The 18632-nt window shown below is 43.9% G+C and overlaps 1 long non-coding RNA gene across 2 annotated transcripts in view; it reads left to right on the top strand.

Moving 5' to 3' along the window:
• LOC130115949 (uncharacterized) overlaps positions 1-18632 on the top strand; it is a 65023-nt gene that overhangs the window by 29977 nt on the left and 16414 nt on the right. Inside the window, exon 3 of one of the 2 annotated variants that reach the window (XR_008810527.1) lies at positions 11209-11347. This is a non-coding gene — a long non-coding RNA (uncharacterized LOC130115949). The remainder of the gene's footprint in view (positions 1-11208; positions 11348-18632) is intronic. The other variant, XR_008810528.1, reaches the window with a different exon arrangement.

Consider the following 18632-nt stretch of genomic DNA (forward strand, 5'->3'; position numbering starts at 1 on the left):
TCTGGGGGGGCTCATGTGGTGGACACGTATTGGGGACAGAATTCAACCCAGGAACTAAGGGTTAAGTCATGGTTGCCCTGGCAGGTTAACGCAGGGTTAAGTTATGGTTGTCCAGCCAGTTTTCTGAGGATTCTTGCCACCTCCGCTCAGTCGAGCTGTGGTTTGGTTGTCTCTCGGATTTACCGTGGATTAAAGAAAGTTGCCTACACGGCTAAAGTGTGAACCTACGGTCTTCCCCGTTCCTTCGGCTCTACACTATGACATTTATAGAAATAGGATTATTTTACTCAAATGTGACTGAGACCTTTATCTACCTAAACTATAAAGGGTAACAGGACTTTTTTCTCTAATTACATCTGTTTCACAAGTGTAATTTATTGTATTTTAATAAGAGATCTCGCTCCCGTTTGCATTGTCAAAAGTAACTGCATAAAAATTCTGTTGTTACATATATCTGAAAGTTACTGAATACATATTCTGTTTTGTTACATATATCTGAAAGTTACTGCATAAGAATTCTGTTTTGTTAGCTATCTCTAAGTTACAACTGAAAGCTCTTATTTTTGCCCCAAAGAGTGAATAAATGCTATAATGCAATTTAAAATGCAGTTTCTACTGTTTCTATCAAATTGCAAACCCCCTCCCCCAAGATCAGGTGGAGGGGTCCTCAGGGTAGATCAAAAATACGCAGGGGGTCCAGGACCCCAAAAAGGTTGAGAACCACTGGTCTAGACAACAAGAGTTTATCGTGGGTAATGAGGGACGCTAAACGAGACGGAAGAAAAGCACTTGAAACTTTGCGCGAGCACTATGCGGGCAAGGACAAACCCCGCGTGGTGAGTTTGTACTGTGAGCTTTCCTCGCTCCACAGAGCAAGCAATGAAACAGTCACCGGCTACATTATTCGAGCAGAAACTCTATTCACGTCACTGAGAAGAGCAGACGAACATATCAGTGATGGGCTGCAAATAGCCATGGTGGTAAAGGGGCTACCGGACTCTTTCAAGCCGTTCGTCGTGCACGTCACCCAGACAAATGACACTGTGACTTTCAGTGAGTTTAAAAGTAAACTATGCAGTTATGAGAGCCCTGAAAAATATGGAAAGAGTGACGTGAATATAGAGGAAGACAACGTGATGAAGACCAGCGGGACAACGAGAGCGCGCGGACGAGGAAGAGGAAAGAAAATGGACCTAGCTGATGTCGAGTGTTATACGTGCGGTAAGAAAGGGCACATGGCTAGGTCATGTCCAGGTGAATACCAGCGGAGAAGAGAGGAACGAAAGTGGGACACACCACAACGAGGAAGAGGGCGCGGTCGAGGACGCAGCCGCGACCAGCTAAAGAAAGCTGATGGAGAAACGGAGGCAGAGCCTACATCGTTCTGCTTTGTCAAGATGAGTGACTGTCCAACACAAAGAGGAAATAAGAAAGCTCTTACGGTTGACTGCGGTGCCACAACGCACATGATCAGCGACTCCTCCAAGTTTAATGCTACGTTAAGACCAAAGGCGGCGCGAATTTTTTGGGCGGCGCGAATGCATGCAAAGTCAATGGGAGGAGGCGAATGGGCGGGAATAATTCGCGGCGAAATTACGGGCGGCGCGAATTGGGCGAATCGAGCGACGAACGCGCCTTCGCGGGAGTTCAAAAATGTCCAACTCGGGCGAATATTTCGCCAGGCGACAGCCAATCACCTTCAAGTAGGGTTAGAACCCGCCTTCGTGTTGGGAAAGAAGACACGCACCCTACCCGGAATTCTTTTCGGACGCCGTCCAAACGCAACTCCTGAACGAGCCGGTGAAATTCGCCAAGCTGGGCACGTCTCCGGTTTATGCTATGAACCCAAACAGAACGCTGACGCCGGTTTCGGCGGCGCAGGTTGATATAAAGCAGAGCCACCGCAACTGATCTCTGTCGCTCATCCATGATGATCACAAGTAAACACAAACTGCTCGTGTGTGGTATTTGTTGTGTGCGGTCTAGCAAACTTGCTAGCAGCGTTGGTGTAACTAGTCTGCTTGTTGTGACGTCAACACAGCGAATTCGCGTTCTGATCGAACACACCTGGCGGAGCTGGCGGCCAAACACGGGCGAACAAAGCGGCGCCAACTCTCTCGCCGCCTTTGGTCTGAACGTAGCATTAGACAGTTGACAAGAGCGTCAGACCGGGAGATCACGTGATCGAGCTTACCGACGGTACCAAAGTTACCGGGATGGCAAAGATGAGAGGTGACGCTGAGGTCTACTTGCTTGACAGCGAGGGACGACAAGTGAAAACGAGGCTCAAGCAAGCACTCTACATCCCATCGTTTCCACAAGACATCTTCTCAGTCAAAGCAGCTACAGCCAACGGAGCTGAGGTCCGCTTCAGGGACGGTGAGGACTGACTTATCAGCAAGGACGGTACCAAGTTCAGAATAGATGTGTATGGTAGGCTGTATTACCTTAGCACAGTAGAAGATGAAAATGTTGATGAAGTGAAAGGTTGCCATGACATCCAAACGTGGCATAGGATACTTGGCCATTGTAATTTTCATGATGTGGCAAAGTTAGAAAAGGTGGTTGAAGGAATGTCGATAAAAGGAAAACATGACAAGTCTAATCAAAACTGAAATATCCACACAGGGCAAGTTTACGCCGAGCAGAAACAGACAGACAGACGCTAAAGCTAAGACAGTACTAGAACTAGTACATACAGACTTATGCGGTCCAATATGACCAGCTGATAAAGATGGATATAAGTATGCAATAGCATTTACTGATGATCATTGTGGGATGATTTTTCCATACTTTATCAAAGCAAAGAGTGACACCACAAAAGCTACTGAGAAATTCATAGCAGACGTAGCTCCATATGGTAAGATAACGTGTATAAGATCCGATAACGGCACTGAATTTACCGGGCAGGAGTTCCAGGCCTTTACTCATGAGTAAAGGGATAAGGCACGAGACAAGTGCACCCTACTCGCCTAACCAGAACGGAAATGCCGAGAGAGGTTGGAGAACCTTATTTGAAATGTCAAGATGTATGCTGTTGGAGAGTAACCTCCCAAAGCAATTATGGACATATGCGGTACAGACAGCGGCTCAGATCTGCAACAGGTGTTACAGTAAGCGGCTAGAGCAGACACCTTACTGTGTTTTCACAGGCAAAACTCCTAACCTATCTAACATGAAAATATTTGGCTCTGAATGCTACGTCTACAAGCAGGATAAAACGAAATTGGATTCTAGGTGTACAAAGGGGATCTTTGTAGGCTATGATAAATATAGTCCAGCCTATAATGTTTATTATCCTGAGACAGGCAAAATCTTGAAACATAGGCTAGTGAAATTCATCACCAAGGGTAGCACAGATAGCCAGACTCAGACAAATCGTGACATGGTGGATGATAGTGAGAGTTATGAATATACACTACCAAAGACTAAAATAGTCAACCAGGGTCAGGGACAGCCTAAGGAGGGTAAAGAGTCCAGTGTTGAGGAGACTGCTGAGCCAAGTCCGATCCATACAGATAGTACTTAAAGAGAACAGGGAGAAAGGGAACGGAGGTATCCCACTGGAGAAAGAAAAGCTCCAGACTACTTAAAAGAGTACCAGTGTAAAGCTGAGTGTAACAATGATGAGAGTGAAAATGTAGATTATTTCTATAGAGTGACTTATGGTGTACCTAAAACATTCATAGAGGCTATGGACTCTAAGAAGTCAAAAATGTGGGCTGACGCAATGAAGGAGGAGATGAATTCTTTGACTGAGAACGAGACTTTCACCCATACCACACTGCCAAGAAGCAAACAAGCAGTGGGAGGTCACTGGGTATACGCAGTGAAAGAGAGCCCAAATGGATCCGAGACTTGTAAAGCCAGATATGTTGCAAAGGGCTATGCTCAAGTGGAAGGGATTGACTATAAAGAAACTTTTTCACCGACAGCTAACATGACCTCTGTCAGAGCATTGATGCAGGTGGCTGTACAGGAGGGTCTTACCCTACATCAAATGGATGTGAAGACTGCTTACCTCCATGCTCCGATGGACTGTGAGGTATATATGGAGCAACCGGAAGGTTTCGAGGTCAAGTCAAAAACAGGAGAACACTTAGTGTGTAAACTAAACAAGTCATTGTATGGTTTAAAACAGTCCGGGCGTAACTGGAACGTGTTACTGCATGATCACCTTACAGAGAATGGTTTTGTACAAAATGATGCTGATCACTGTGTCTACAGCAGAGAATCTGAGAACGAGAAAGTGATTCTGTTAGTCTGGGTAGATGACCTTATCATAGCATCCAGTAACACCGCCTCACTCAGTGATGTAAAAGAAATGTTGAAGAGAAGGTTTAAGATGAAAGATATGGGTCCACTTAAACACTTCCTGGGTATCGATTTTACAGAGTGAGGGAGAGATCAAAAGGACCCAAAAGAGACAAATAGAGAAGATGCTAGAGAAATTTGGAATGTCTGAATGCAAACCGAGATCCACCCCATGTGAGCAAAAGTTAAATTTTGAAGTAATTGCTGAGTTGTGCAAACTGTACAGTGTAAAGAAAACCCGCACAACACCTCATCACCCCCAAGGGAATGCGCAATGTGAGAGATACAACAGAACTCTGCATGATTTATTGCGTACTCTACCGGCAGAGAAAAAACGCCGTTGGCCTGAGCACTTAGCAGAGGTAGTCCATGCCTACAATGTGACAACTCATTCGACTACTGGCTATACGCCGTACTATCTACTTTTTGGGGTCCATCCGCACCTCCCAGTAGATGCTCTGTTAGGGCAGGAGCAAGTGCATGATCAGAAACATAATTGGTTAGTGGTGCATTGAGAGCGGTTGAATGACGCACATGCTAGAGCAAAGGGGATCAGTGTTACTTAGTAAGGAAGTCAGAACACTCTTGGCCCGCGAAGAGTAAGATCATGCCCTGTCTGTGTCTGCTGGTTACCAAAGTAAACATATTCCTAGTTTACCCATTACCTCGGTCTCACTATTTCATTCTTTGAGGTTATTACATCTGGTGACGAGGTAAACGGAATGCTGGAAAAACAAGGATATTCGGTGTTCCTGAACGTTTTAGCACCGAGTGAAGTTGGCTAGCTAGCGCGTGGCTACCGCTACCTGAGACGGGACATGGCGACGGTGGGAACGGTTGCTGCTTTTGAGAGTTGAGTCGCAGTCATGGGAGGAATATGTGGGAAAACTTGGGACATTTTTTTTATTGCTAATAAGATTACTGATGGAGGCATCAAAAAGTCCATTTTGCTTAGTTCCATGGGTGCCCAAACTTACAGACTGACGAGAAGTCTCCTCAGTCCGGTATTGCCAGGGGAAGAATCGTTCCAGGACATTGTGGACTTACTGAAAGCGCAGTTCCACCCCAGGCCATCAGAGGTCGTGCAGCGGTTTAAATTTAATTCAAGGAGCAGGCACGAGGGTGAGCCACTTATGGACTGTGTTGCGGTGTTGCGCAAGTTAGCTCAGGATTGCAATTACAGGGACAATCTGACGCAAATGCTAAGGCGTAGGCTGGTCTCTGGAGTGAATGATGACCGCGTCCAGCGTAGATTATTATCCGAGACTGAGTTTACCTTTGAGAAAGCATGGACCCTTGCTCGAGCCATTGAGACTGCAAAGAAGGATGTCAGTGAGTTGCAAGGGAAATGTGTAGACACTAGTGCTGATGGAAGCGGGAAGCGAGGGTTAGCCCAGAAGAGTGTGCACAAAGTGAACATGCGTAGCTCCAGGGACGAACAACGGCGGTAGTGTTGCAGATGCAGGGGAAACCGCATGGCAAGTGAGTATCGCTTTGCAAATGAAAAGTGTCATAGTTGCGGAAAACAAGGGCACATAAGGAGGGCATGTCAGGCTACCTCACCCTTCCCTCCCCCCTCCCAGATCTACTGTTACCAGACAATATTTTTTCCCTTTGCTTGGCGATAGTTCAACGAGATCCATTTGAAGATGATCAAATGGTTTGTGCAGTTGTTGGTGGGCCCCTTAATTTACATGGAGGTCACGGCCCACATTGTTTGTTGCACAACTAACAGTTTTGAAAAAATGAGAAATTTTTGAGAAGCCTTTTGTATACCACACTTTGTTCAATGTAGCACACATCCACCCTTTTGACACAGGGTCTTTACCATGTGTCAACTTAGCATAGTAAGGGAAACAACATTTAGGTAAACAGGGCTTGTCATCTGGCCTGTGCCAGATGCCTTCTACCTTTCTGCACCCTGCTTTTTCCCATTGTGCTATTTCTGACTTTCCTGCTCTACTTTGCATGTCCTTTAGGTCTGCTGTTGGAGTTTGTTCAGCAGTGGCCACCATCTGAGTCTCGAATGAAGAATTCTGCGCAGCAGCCTTAACAGCCGCATCGACCTGTGCATTTCCTACAGAGACAGTCTTTTGTGTTAGTGTGAGCATCACATTTAATAACTGCAATTGCTTTCGGTAACAGCCCCGTGTCTAGCAGATCTGACACTAGTTCATGGTGGGCTATAGGTTTGCCTGATGCTGTTAGAAAGTTTCTGTGTTTAAACAGAGTGCCAAAATCATGTACAACACCATGTGCATGCCTGGATTGGTATAGATGTTGACTGTTTTATCTTTTGCCAAGATGCAGGCCTCAAACAGAGCTTTCAACTCTGCTGCGTGTGCCGACCAATGAGATGGCAAGGATCCTGATTTCAAAATGGCATGATGTGATACTACTGCATAACCCACTTGATTCTTTCTAGTGTCAGAATTGCAAGAGGTGGATCCGTCAACAAATATTTCTAGATCTAGGTTTGGTATTGGTTGCTCCTTCATGTCTGACCTAGGGCAGCAAACAGAGGTTATGGCAGCCACACAATCAGGTGGTTCTCCATCTTCTGCTGTTGGGAGCAAAGAAGCCGGGTTAAGCACAGTATATCGTTTAACTGTAATATTGGGCATTTCCAATAACACCGTGTTGTACCTGAGCCACCTGGTTGCTGACAAATGTAATGTCTTTTGTTCTAGCAGGATTAGTGATACCGCATGAGGTACTAGCAGAGTGAGTGGTGCATATCCCACTATGTGTCTGGAGGCCAATATAGTACCTTTTTCGGCTGTGGCCACTGATCGCAAACACCCTGGCAGGCCCACTGCAACTGAATCTAATTTTGCATACCAGAGAAATATGCCACTGGGCGTTATCTGCCCCCATGCTCCTGGAGCAGTACTCATGACATATAACCTCCTTTCTTGTCCACTGTCTGTGTGAATGGTTTTTCAGGGTCAGGCAATCCTAACATAGGTGATGTCTGCAACATTCTTTTCAACTGAAATGCCTTTCCTGCCTGTGCTGTCCCTGATATGAGGTCATGTAGCAATAGGCCTTTTCCATAGATCATGTTGGATAATGGTGCATAAATTTCAGGATAGTTATGTATCTCCATTGTCTGCAATAGGATATCATTCCTAGAAAGCGCATCATTTGTTTTTTCATTCATGGTTTTGGTACCTTCTGAATTGCAGCCACCGTCTTAGGTGAGAAGGATTTACCTTCTGCTGTTATGACATGTCCTAAGTACTGTACTTGTTGTACATACTGTACTTTTATCAGACTGACTTTGTGGCCATTTTCTGCAAAAAACATTAACAGAGCTCTTGTATCTTTTTCACAAGCTTGTTTGCTGGAGGAGCAGGTCATGAAATCGTCGTTGTATTGTAATAGGGCTGATCCCCCGGAAGGACTAACCTCTCAAAATTGTCTGTTATACACGGTTGGTGACTCTGCATAGCCTTGTGGCATGCGGGTCCAGGTCCAACTTTTCTCTTTGAATGAGAATGCAAACCAGTACTGACTGGCGGGATCAACTTTGACACTGAAAAAAGCGTTAGCCAAATCAGTTACTGAAACCCAACATGAGTTCGATGGAACCTGTGTCAGAACGGTATGTGGATTTGGGACTGTTGGCGCACGCGCATGAACAGCCACGTTCACTGCTTGCAAATCTTGCACAAACCTTCATTCGGTAAGTTGTCCTTTATCATGTATTTTCTTAGTCTGGGAAAATAGGTGTTCTCACCGGTGAATCTTCGCATGGTACCACTACACCAGCTTTTGCTAAAGATTCAAATACCGATGTGATAGCCTCTTTCTTCCATGGATACTGGGGTTTGCAAGGCATGTAATCTGATTTTTGGTGTTATAACCAATGATGGGGTTGTAAATGACCCATATTACTTTATATTATATTTGATATTATTAAGACAAGTTATTGAGATTATTATATGGTGCTTTGTTTGTTAGACTTATATGCTATTGAATTTGTTATAGAGTGCCATGTACCAGATTTGATTTTATAGTGAATTGCACTTTTATTGTTTACATACCTTTTATTGTGAAAAACATTGATATGGTCTGTTGTGGATTTTTCTTATCCTTTTAATGGGCTCTTGCCCCAGCAACCTCTGGGAAGAATAATCATCGGACAAATATTGGAGCAAACAGAGAATCTTTAATGCATCTGCAGATGGAGAGTCATATAGTCACAGAAGTCAGTCTGTGAGGATATGCTCTAACTTGAGCTGGAGGTAGTGGTTTTTTATAGAGCAGTCCGTTGCGTCATACCCTATGTTCCTTGCATTAACCAAGGTATTGTCTTACAAAGGAATGCAGGAAAACATCTACGTTAATCATGTCCTGTGTCTGGTGTGTGTCTGTGGGTCCGTTGCACCTGTCTTTGCTGCACCGGGCAGTTCCTGGGATGCGGCAACGGGGAGGCAAGCATGATAACAGTTGGTATGTGTGTCTGCAGGGAGTGAGAAGTTTCATACACACAGAGTTGTGGAAAACTACAGAGTACATACGGAGTGCATATGGAGTACATTTTTGTACTCCACAGGTCTCCTCTGTATGTTACTGCGCGTTGCGCAAGTTGACGGCAGAAACGAGAAGGAAAGTTAAAATGGCTGATGTTCGCGTGCCATGAGAAAGCCAAGGACTGTTCATGAAGAATATTGTTGATCATTTTTTATTTAGCACCTAGCTGGAAGGCGAACAGGTATGTGTGTAGAGTGACTGTGTAATTTGAGTACGTCCTCACTGTGTATAATAATAATAATAATAATAAAGAATCAAACCCGTAGCGCTTTTCTAACACTCAAAGTCGCTTTATAATAAACGGCGGTGAATCAAGACAACAGATAAACATAACACAGACATACAGGGGTGGATGGGAAGGGGGGGCTACGAGAGGGAGAAGCGGCAGCCACACACGACGCCAGCAGTACTCTCCCACATAAACAGATACAAAAGGGCAAGAAAAACAACCGCACTGTAGACCTAATAGTATTGGCATAATCGTCTTAAGTCATGACATGACTCCTTAAAGACAGACCAGTCTGTAATATCTAAACAGTCACTGAGCCTCTCCATAGCCCGGGGACTGGGAAGACCATTGTTTCAACACCCTAGTACATGGTTTTGTGTGTTTCATTTTTGATGAAACTTAAGGATTAGAAAAATCATGTTTATTATCAGACTGACCAGACAGACCCAGGGGTGCCCAAGCCACGGAATGAAATGCATCAGTGATGACACTGTAATATTAGTCTAACACTTGGTCATACCTGGTGGCGACATGGATCTGCTGTTTAAACCTCGGTAGAGTTTTTTTCAGGTTGACATGATTAAAGTCACTTCCGCAAGGGTAATTAATTGTAAAGTGCTTTGAGTGGCTGTTGCAGTTCGAAAAGCACTATATAAAATGCAACTTGACTGATTGACTGATTAAAGAGTTGGTCCATTGTTCCATGGCTAGGATGGAATCCACATTGTTCCTCTTGGATCCGAGGTTCGACAATCAGCGCCTCCTTTCCAGGGATTTCACTCCTACCTAAAACAACCATGGGCAGTCAAAATGACGGCTGGTTTTTAAATACTATATTCTGTCAAGATAATATAGAGTTTAAAAACCGGGAGTCATTTTGATAAAAGATAAAAGACAGATGGGTTCAAGGTGGGGGTGGGATTACATCAAGGGTCATCTCTGAGCCCTTTCTTGTTTGCAATGGTCATTGACAGGTTGACAGACAAGATCAGGCAGGAGTGTCTATGATGTTTGTGGATAACATTGTGATCTGTAGCAAGAGTAGGTTGCAGGTTGATGAGAGCCTGGAGAGGTGGAGGTATGCACTGGAGAGAAGAGGAATGAAAAGTCAGTAGGAGCAAGATGGATTACATATGGAGGACAGTGGAATGGTGAGGAGTAGCGGTGATGAAGGCGTATGAGTTTAAATACTTGGGCTCAACCGTCCAAAGTAACGGGGGGTGAAGAAGAGAGTGCAAGCAGGATGGAGTGGGTAGAGAAGAGTGTCAGGAGTGATTTGCGACAGAAGGGTACCAGCAAGAGTTAAAGGGAAGGTTTACAAAATGGTTGTGAGACCAGCTGTCTTATATGGTTTGGAGACAGTGGCATTGACGAAAAGACAGAAGGCAGAGCTGGAGGTGGCAGAGTTGAAAATGCTAAGATTTTCACTGGGAGTGGTGAAGAAGGACAGGATGAGGAACGATTATATTAGAGGGACCGCTCAAGTTGGACGGTTTGGAGACAAAGCAAGAGAGACAAGATTGAGATGGCTTGGACATGTGTGGAGGAGAGATGCTGAGTATATTGGGAGAAGGATGCTGAATATGGAGCTGCCAGGGAAAAGGGAAAGAGGAAGGCCAAAGAGGAGGTTTATGGATTTGGTGAGGGAAGACATGCAGGTGGCTGGTGTGACAGAGGAAGATACAGAAGACAGGAAGAGATGGAAACGGATTATCCGCTGTGGCAACCCCTAGCGGGAGTAGCCGAAAGTAGTAGTAGTAGTAGTAGTAGTAGTAGTAGTAGTAGTAGTAGTAGACTCACCACGGCATCAAAGGCGCACCTGCTCAGAGACGCGCACACGCACGCACGCACGCACTCCATGAACACACACACACGTCCCGGTCACTTGGACCGGGACATCATCATATACGCTGCAATACTCAGATTAAGTAAATTTTAATGGTGAAAGCTTGCATTGTTTTTTTTAATCTATCTATCTGTCTATCTATCTATCTATCTATCTATCTATCTATCTATCTATCTATCTATCTATCTATCTATCTATCTATCTATCTGTCTATCTGTCTATCTGTCTGTCTGTCTGATCTGATCTGATCTGATCTGATCTGATCTGCCTGCCCGGCCAGGGGACACCTCGTCATCTCCCCGACACAGTTGAAGGCCGTTGCTAGGAAGAAGGCCATCTGGACAACTTCAAAGGTTCACTCACCACGGCATCAAGGCGTATCGGGTCAGAGACACACAAACAATTATATACACATTTGGGTATGTCTGAGCATTTACTTCTAACAATGAACATCTTAATCAGCTTCCCCTGAATGATTTAGTTAATAGTAATTAAACTATTCATCTAACCCGGGAACCATCATATATGCTGCAATACTCAGATTGAGTGAATTTTAATGGTATCTATCTATCTATTGATCGATTGATCGATTGATTGATCGGCCGGCCAGTCTGCCTACCTGCCTGCCTGCCTATTTGTCTGTCTATTTGTCTGTCTGTCTGGTACCAGCGTTAAAGGGAAGGTTTACAAGATGGTTCTGAGACCAGCTTTGTTATATGGTTTGGAGACAGTGGCACTGATGGAAAGACAGGAGGTGAAGCTGGAGGTGGCAGAGTTGAAGATGCTAAGATTTTCATTGGGAGTGATGAAGAAGGACAGGATTAGGAATGAGTATATTAGAGAGACATCTCAGGTTGGACGGTTTGGAGACAAAGCAAGAGAGACAAGATTGAGGTGGTTTGGACATGTGTGGAGGAGAGATGCTGGGTATGCTGGGAGAAGAATGCTGAAGATGGAGCTGCCAGGAAAGAAGAAAAGAGGAAGTTCAAAGAAGAGATTTATGGATGTGGTGAGGGAAGACATGCAGGTGGCTGGTGTGGCAGAGGAAGATGCAGAGGGCAGGAATAGATAGATGGAAACAGACGATCCGCTGGGGCGACCCCTAACGGGAGCAGCCAAAAGTTGTAGTAGTAGATTAGATCCTATGCAATAACACAATTCAGAATATAACGTATTAAGTAATATTTAGAAAAGACCAAGACCTTGTGATATCTTGCTTTAATTGTTGTCCCAATCAGATCACTACTGTAGTTTGTTTACAAAATTAACCAGACTATAACCTCTGCTTTACCACCTTTACCAGCATACACCAGATTGCTTTTTTGGGTGTGCGGTACACGGTCTTTAGGATGAACGAGTCTTTGTCAGAGTGTGTTGCTGGGTTTGAAGTATACCGGGATGTGGTGTTTGTTAAAAATTCTCCTGAGTTTCTCGGAGACCATGTACCACACACCCAAAAAAGCAATCTGGTGTATGCTGTACAATGCAATGAGGATTGCACTGACCTATACATAGGAGAAACCAAACAACCACTACACAAACGGATGGCCCAACACAGAAGGCCAAACTCCTCAGAACAAGACTCAGCAGTCTATCTACACCTAAAGGAGAAGACACACTCCTTCGAGGACAGCAACGTACACATTGTGGACAGGGAAGATAGATGGTTTGAAAGAGGGGTGAAGGAAGCCATCTATGCGAAACTGGAAAAACCATCCCTCAACAGAGGAGGAGGTCTGTGACACCACCTATCTCCCACTTAAAATGCCATCCTTTCATCTCTACCCAGGAGACTCAAGAAGCCTAGCCTCCAAGAACAACAGTCGGTCACTAACGGCTCCAACGACTCTCATGACCACTGAACAATGAAGTCAAAACTAACACCCCCAACAACCGTCGCTGCTTAACATTGGATCACAAAGAACTACGCATATCAATACCTCTGATAACGACGGGCGTTGCTAAACATCAGAACACAAAAGAGCCACGCATATCAATACCTCTGATAACGACGGGCGTTGCTAAACATCGGAACACTAAGAGCCATGGACATCATTAGCTCTGATAATGACTCCAAAGAGGATAAACATCTGAGTTTCATCACCAGCCAGTCAGACTAGCTTGGCCTAGTCAGAAAGGCACGAAGTGATGAAGCCTCTTGGATGAGAGGCGAAACGTCCTCACAGATATATACCAAGTCCGGTTGCACTCGATTCAATTCCTTTGGATAACCATGACCTGGATGAATGAGAACATTCACAGACATGTTAAGACAAGCTATTGCTAGCTCGCCACGAAATAGTGTATGGACTTGTTGCTTAGCTGATTTATCTGATTCAGGAGACGGATGATTTGTGACTGAGAGAGGACAGCTCCGTTGGACCGAGTGCTATTTGACTCACTGCTGTTTCTTCCTTCGCTGCTGTTTCTTCTGCACTATGCCGAGTGCCCATCACCCAGTTTTCCCTCGTCTTTCCCCCTCTAAATGGTCCCTGGGGCTGTGAGTACTGAGCACGTTCTTTTAATTTTGCTTGTTCGTGACTAAGTGAAGCGACCACTACAGTTTCTAGACCTTTACGCTCTCGAGCCACGACTCAGGCCTGCAACGGGGGTTTGGTCTACGGTTAACCATAGGTTGCAGAGTGAGTGTGTGTGTGAGCGTGGGCCTATGATTGATGTTATTTGATATTATTTTGTGTATATTCATATTTGGGATTTAGTCCTATTTGTCTATATTCATGAATGTGGTCGAGAAATTCTGTTTTATATAAATAAATAGCCTACCATAATTTGGCATTACATTTAAAGAAAACTTGTTGTGTCATAGCTCAAAGGTAATTAATGTTTAATGACTGTTAAAAGGATAGATAAAAAATTAGGACAAGAGACAACAATACCAAAATCTAAGTGATATACCTTTATTATATATCATGCATTTATTTGGAGGCACCGCCAGTTATTTTAGTTTAAAAGAGAGTACTATCAAAATAGTGTAAGGTCATACAGGTAATAGTGCCATTTATCTTGAAACTGTACCCAGGCCCCGCCCACAGTACTACTACATGTAGCAGATTTTTATATAGCTACATGGGACGGGTGTTAAAGCAGTATGTAACTAACATTTGCCCAAATTGCATTCACACTAGACCAAGGGCAACAGTGTCACCAGCACATTGCTAGATCCAACCTCCGCAGCTTTGGTGACCGAGTGCAGCTCCCAGGCTCTGGAACTCACTCCCCCAAATCATTAGAGACTCAGAATCCCTCCCACTCTTCCAATCCTGTCTCAAGACACAACTCTTTTCTGTTGCCTTCTCATGCCCCCCCCCCGTCCTCTCATCCACCCCTAATCTTAGGCAGGCTAAGGACCGAGCACTCGACCTGCTGCCCCCTCCTCTTGGAACTCCCCCCCAAGCACAGCAGACACTGCTGTGATCTGCCCACATTCAAGTCAGTAATCAGGACTCACCTCTTCAGACTTGCATTGATCTATGATTTATGATGTTTCTTTTCTTCCCCTTTTGTATCTGTCTAAGTGGGAGAGTACTGCTGGCATCATGTGTGGCTGCTGCTTCTCCCTCTCGTAGCCCCCCTTCCCATCCACCCCTGTATGTCTGTTATGTTTATCTGTTGTCTTGTTTCACCCCGTTTATTGTAAAGTGACTTTGATTGTAAGAAGAGCTCTAATTATTATTATTATTATCATTTTATCATAACTAGCTGCAATATCTATCATACAGAATTTCACCATCATCATAAATGAACAATAGTGCTGTTATTTTGCTATATAGCAGGATAATGTCAGTGTGGAGGAGGGCCCAATATTGTTGATCAGTTTCAATGAGCGAAAGAAAACCAGGAAAAAAGACCAAGAAACGCCTATCGCCTATTTATCTGCTATTCCAACTGCTTATATTTTTGAAGGTTAACCTTCTCTACTATTATTGCCAGGTGCTCATATTGTTAAAGGTTAATTCAACCCAAATATCTTCTCCAACCACTCATGTACGTAATTGTCCTTCTTCAACCTTAATTTTAAAAGTTATCAACTGTACATTCTTATCTAATTTATTTTAATAATGACATTTTTCATGTGTATCGGATAGCCCATGTGTATTCAGATAGCCCACGCATTTTCTCCAGGAAATGTGCTGTTTCTAGTTTTATTTTGAATTTGAATTACAACACTCAGGGTACACTTCCTGCCTAATCATACATTGTTCATGCAACTTTTTTTAGACATGGCTTTTTGCTATGTATGTAGACCTGATTTCCCTGAGATCAGTCTGGTTTTAATAAATATATACTATATGATTTAGCAAATATGAAAGTGACAAAATATTTCACACACAGAAATAAAAAAAGTTAGCTAGGTTTGGTTAATAATGCCATTCACAAGGACTAAACAGTTGCCAGTCATGCTAACAAATTGTCACTGTGATGTGTGTAATAGCATATATAAATCACACCCCTGTGAAAGACAAGTGTCAATATTCAATAAAGTAATATAACTACATTTGGCAAAAACAGGGTCCAAGCACAATGTGCTAATTTTTCCAAAAACAAGAAAGCAAAGAAATTAGTTTACCATAGCATTCATGGTTATACTGTGAGCTTGCAGAGATGGATGGACGGAAAGCAAATGGGTGATGTTGTGAAAGGCTGGGGAATTTTTGGTATCTGTGGCAGTCATCATGTCCGAGAAGATCTTGGCACTGGAAAAACTTTGCCATTAAATTGTGCCCATTTTGTCAAAAGTTGTAGTCCACAATAAAATTCTTTGCTTGTTCATTTGCATCTAGTTATTCCTATAATTCTTAATTTCTATGAAATAACTTGGATGATAGTCTTAGGGATATTGTAGTTGGATGTAAAGTTTTGCATATCAGTGCAGTCATGATTTTTATTGCACAGTACATAAAGTACATAAAGTCACAGCTATTTAAACATTCTGTGCAATAGCTGTTCTTTTAACTTGAATGATGAACTGGTAGAGAGGCCTTTGAAGATCAAATATTGGCGTAGATAAACAAAATATAGTCAGCATTTCAAAAATCCTTAAATCCAGACATATGTAAATTATATGACATTTGTTCGATAATGTTTGTAAGAACCCAGCCACTAGGGATGCACAAGCTAGTGCATTCATAGTGCCGGTCCCAAGCCCGGATAAATGGGGAGGGTTGCGACAGGTAGGGCATCCGGCGTTAAACTGTCGTCAAATCAAAATATCTACTACTTCTACCACAAAATATCTACCCGACTTCTTACAGAAGAATGTCAGTGTGTCCGACATTCTTGTGTAAGAAGTGGGGTTGTTGTGAAGCGTCTAGTGTGTTGGTGTACTGTTCTGTGCCATGCGAACAGGAGAGCCGAGCATGTAAGTCTCTCCCTGCCAGTACGTAGCCTCTCCAACAGCAAGCCCTATGTAGTGCCTCCTTGTGGCGACACACGGTAACTGGGTACACCTTGGACCCTGGCTGAACTACAAGGGACTAGGATGAGGTCTGGCCCCTAGATGTGCGGTACTCAGGCCCACCAGTGTGTTGATATTCTCTGATGCCCACGAACCAGCCCCCAGCTATGGGTTAAATAGTGCCACTGCCTAGTTGTTACCTTGGGAGAGGAATAGACTATGTGAGTAAACCCCTACAGAAAACCAACGTCCACAGTGCTGTTTTTTGTTTTTCTTGCCCTTTTGCATCTGTCTTAAATTGGAGAGTACTGCTGGCGTCGTGTGGCTGCCACTTCTCTCTCTTGTAGCCCCCCTTCCCATCCACCCCTGTATGTTTGTGCTATGTTTGTCTGTTGTCTTGTCTCACCGCTGTTTATTGTAAAGCGACTTGTCAGTATTAAAAAAGCGCTATATAAGATTGATATATTATTATTACTACTTTCGGCTGCTCCCGTTAGGGGTCGCCACAGCGGATCATCCATTTCCATTTCTCCCTGTCCTCTGCATCCTCATCTGTCACACCAGCCACCTGCATGTCCTCTCTCAGCATATCCATAAACCTCCTCTTTGGCCTTCCTCTTCCTCTTCCCTGGCAGCTCCATATTCAGCATCCTTCTCCCAATATACCCAGCATCTCTCCTCCACACGTCCAAGTCATCTCAATCTTGCCTCTCTTGCTTTGTCTCCAAAGCGTCCAACCTGAGCTGTCCCTCTAATATAGTCATTCCTAATCCTGTCCTTCATCACTCCCAATGAAATGCAGTATTTATACTCTAATGTATTCATATTGGACAGTATCCATGCTATATTTTGTAAAAGTTGTCCAAACAAATATGTGGTTTCTTTCTTTTTGACCTCCCCCCCCCTTTTTTTTCCCTCCCCAATTGTAACTGGCCAGTCACCCTGCTCTCCAAGCCATCCCAGTCGCTGCTCCACCCCCTCTATCAATCCAGGGAGGGCTGCAGACCACCACATGCTTCCTCTGATACATGTGGAGTTGCCAGCTGCTTCTTTTCACCCAACAGTGAGGAGTTTCGCCAGGGGGATGTCGCATGTTATCCCCCCCCCGTTCCCCCTCCCCCCCGAACAGGCTCCCCAACCGACCAGAGGAGGCGTTAGTACAGTGACCAGCACACATACCCAGATCCAGCTTACCACCCGCAGACACGGCCAGTTGTGTCTGTAGGGACGCCCGACCAAGCTGGAGGTAACACGGGGATTCAAGCTGGCGATCCCCACTTGTATGGTTTCTGAGGTCCAGATACTTTTAGTGCAGAAGGATAAATAGAGGTAGAGGAAGAGGTATGCCAGCATTCATTTAGGTTTTACAACACATCATGCTTGGAACCCTTATAAAACAGCATAGTAGTGGCCTTCAAACTCCTTCTTCCTCAGTTTAAAAACACATTTAAAAACACATTTAAAAACACATCCTAACCAATGGCTTTGGACACCAGCTGTAGCTTTCTTGCAGACTTTAGAAATATTACAATAAAGTACTTTTCACAATTAAATATTGTTCTCTTGATATTGCACTATGCATACAGTAACAGACTCATATATGCATGCTTAAGAACACGTCAAGAAAATGAAATGAAGTGACTCGAGCAGTGATGTAAAGTTGAAATCGGTAAAGAAATTTAAGTTTGTGTCCCAGAAGTAGCTCTTTCCGGGCAACAGGTCCGGGATGTTACAGTGGCCATGTTGTTCCAGGACATGTGGAGAAGCCAGAGGTTTCATGGAATGGATATCAAATACGTAGAGGAAAACAATTCTGCACGTATTTCCAATGACAGACACAGATTCCACTGTCCCGAATCGCCCTTAAAGAGAGACACAATCATAAATATTGTGTTGACACAAACAAAGACCCAATATTCAGGTGTTATAAACTGAAGAAATAGTTGGGTTACACATCATGAAACTAAAAGTACACATTTTTCACAAAACATTTTTTTTTAGTGTGTTACCTGTGTTACAAAGTTTTGTGACCCCCAGATTGTCCAGTGGCAGAGGCCTGGATTCTGGAAAAGAAGAGGTCTTTTAAATCCTCTTCATTTCACTTAAACACTTTGACATTGAATAAAGAAATGCAATATGAAACCAGTCATGCTAAAAACAGCAGGTGCTTTGAGTTAACTCCATCTGTATTTTGCACAACTGACCTTTGATCACATTGCTTCCACAGTATGGATATTTGGGTCGTGGGATCAATCTCCCACCATAGCAGGACCACAGGGAGCTGTTGT

Source organism: Lampris incognitus, chromosome 7, assembly GCF_029633865.1.
Source record: "Lampris incognitus isolate fLamInc1 chromosome 7, fLamInc1.hap2, whole genome shotgun sequence".
NCBI classification, from domain to species: domain Eukaryota; kingdom Metazoa; phylum Chordata; class Actinopteri; order Lampriformes; family Lampridae; genus Lampris; species Lampris incognitus.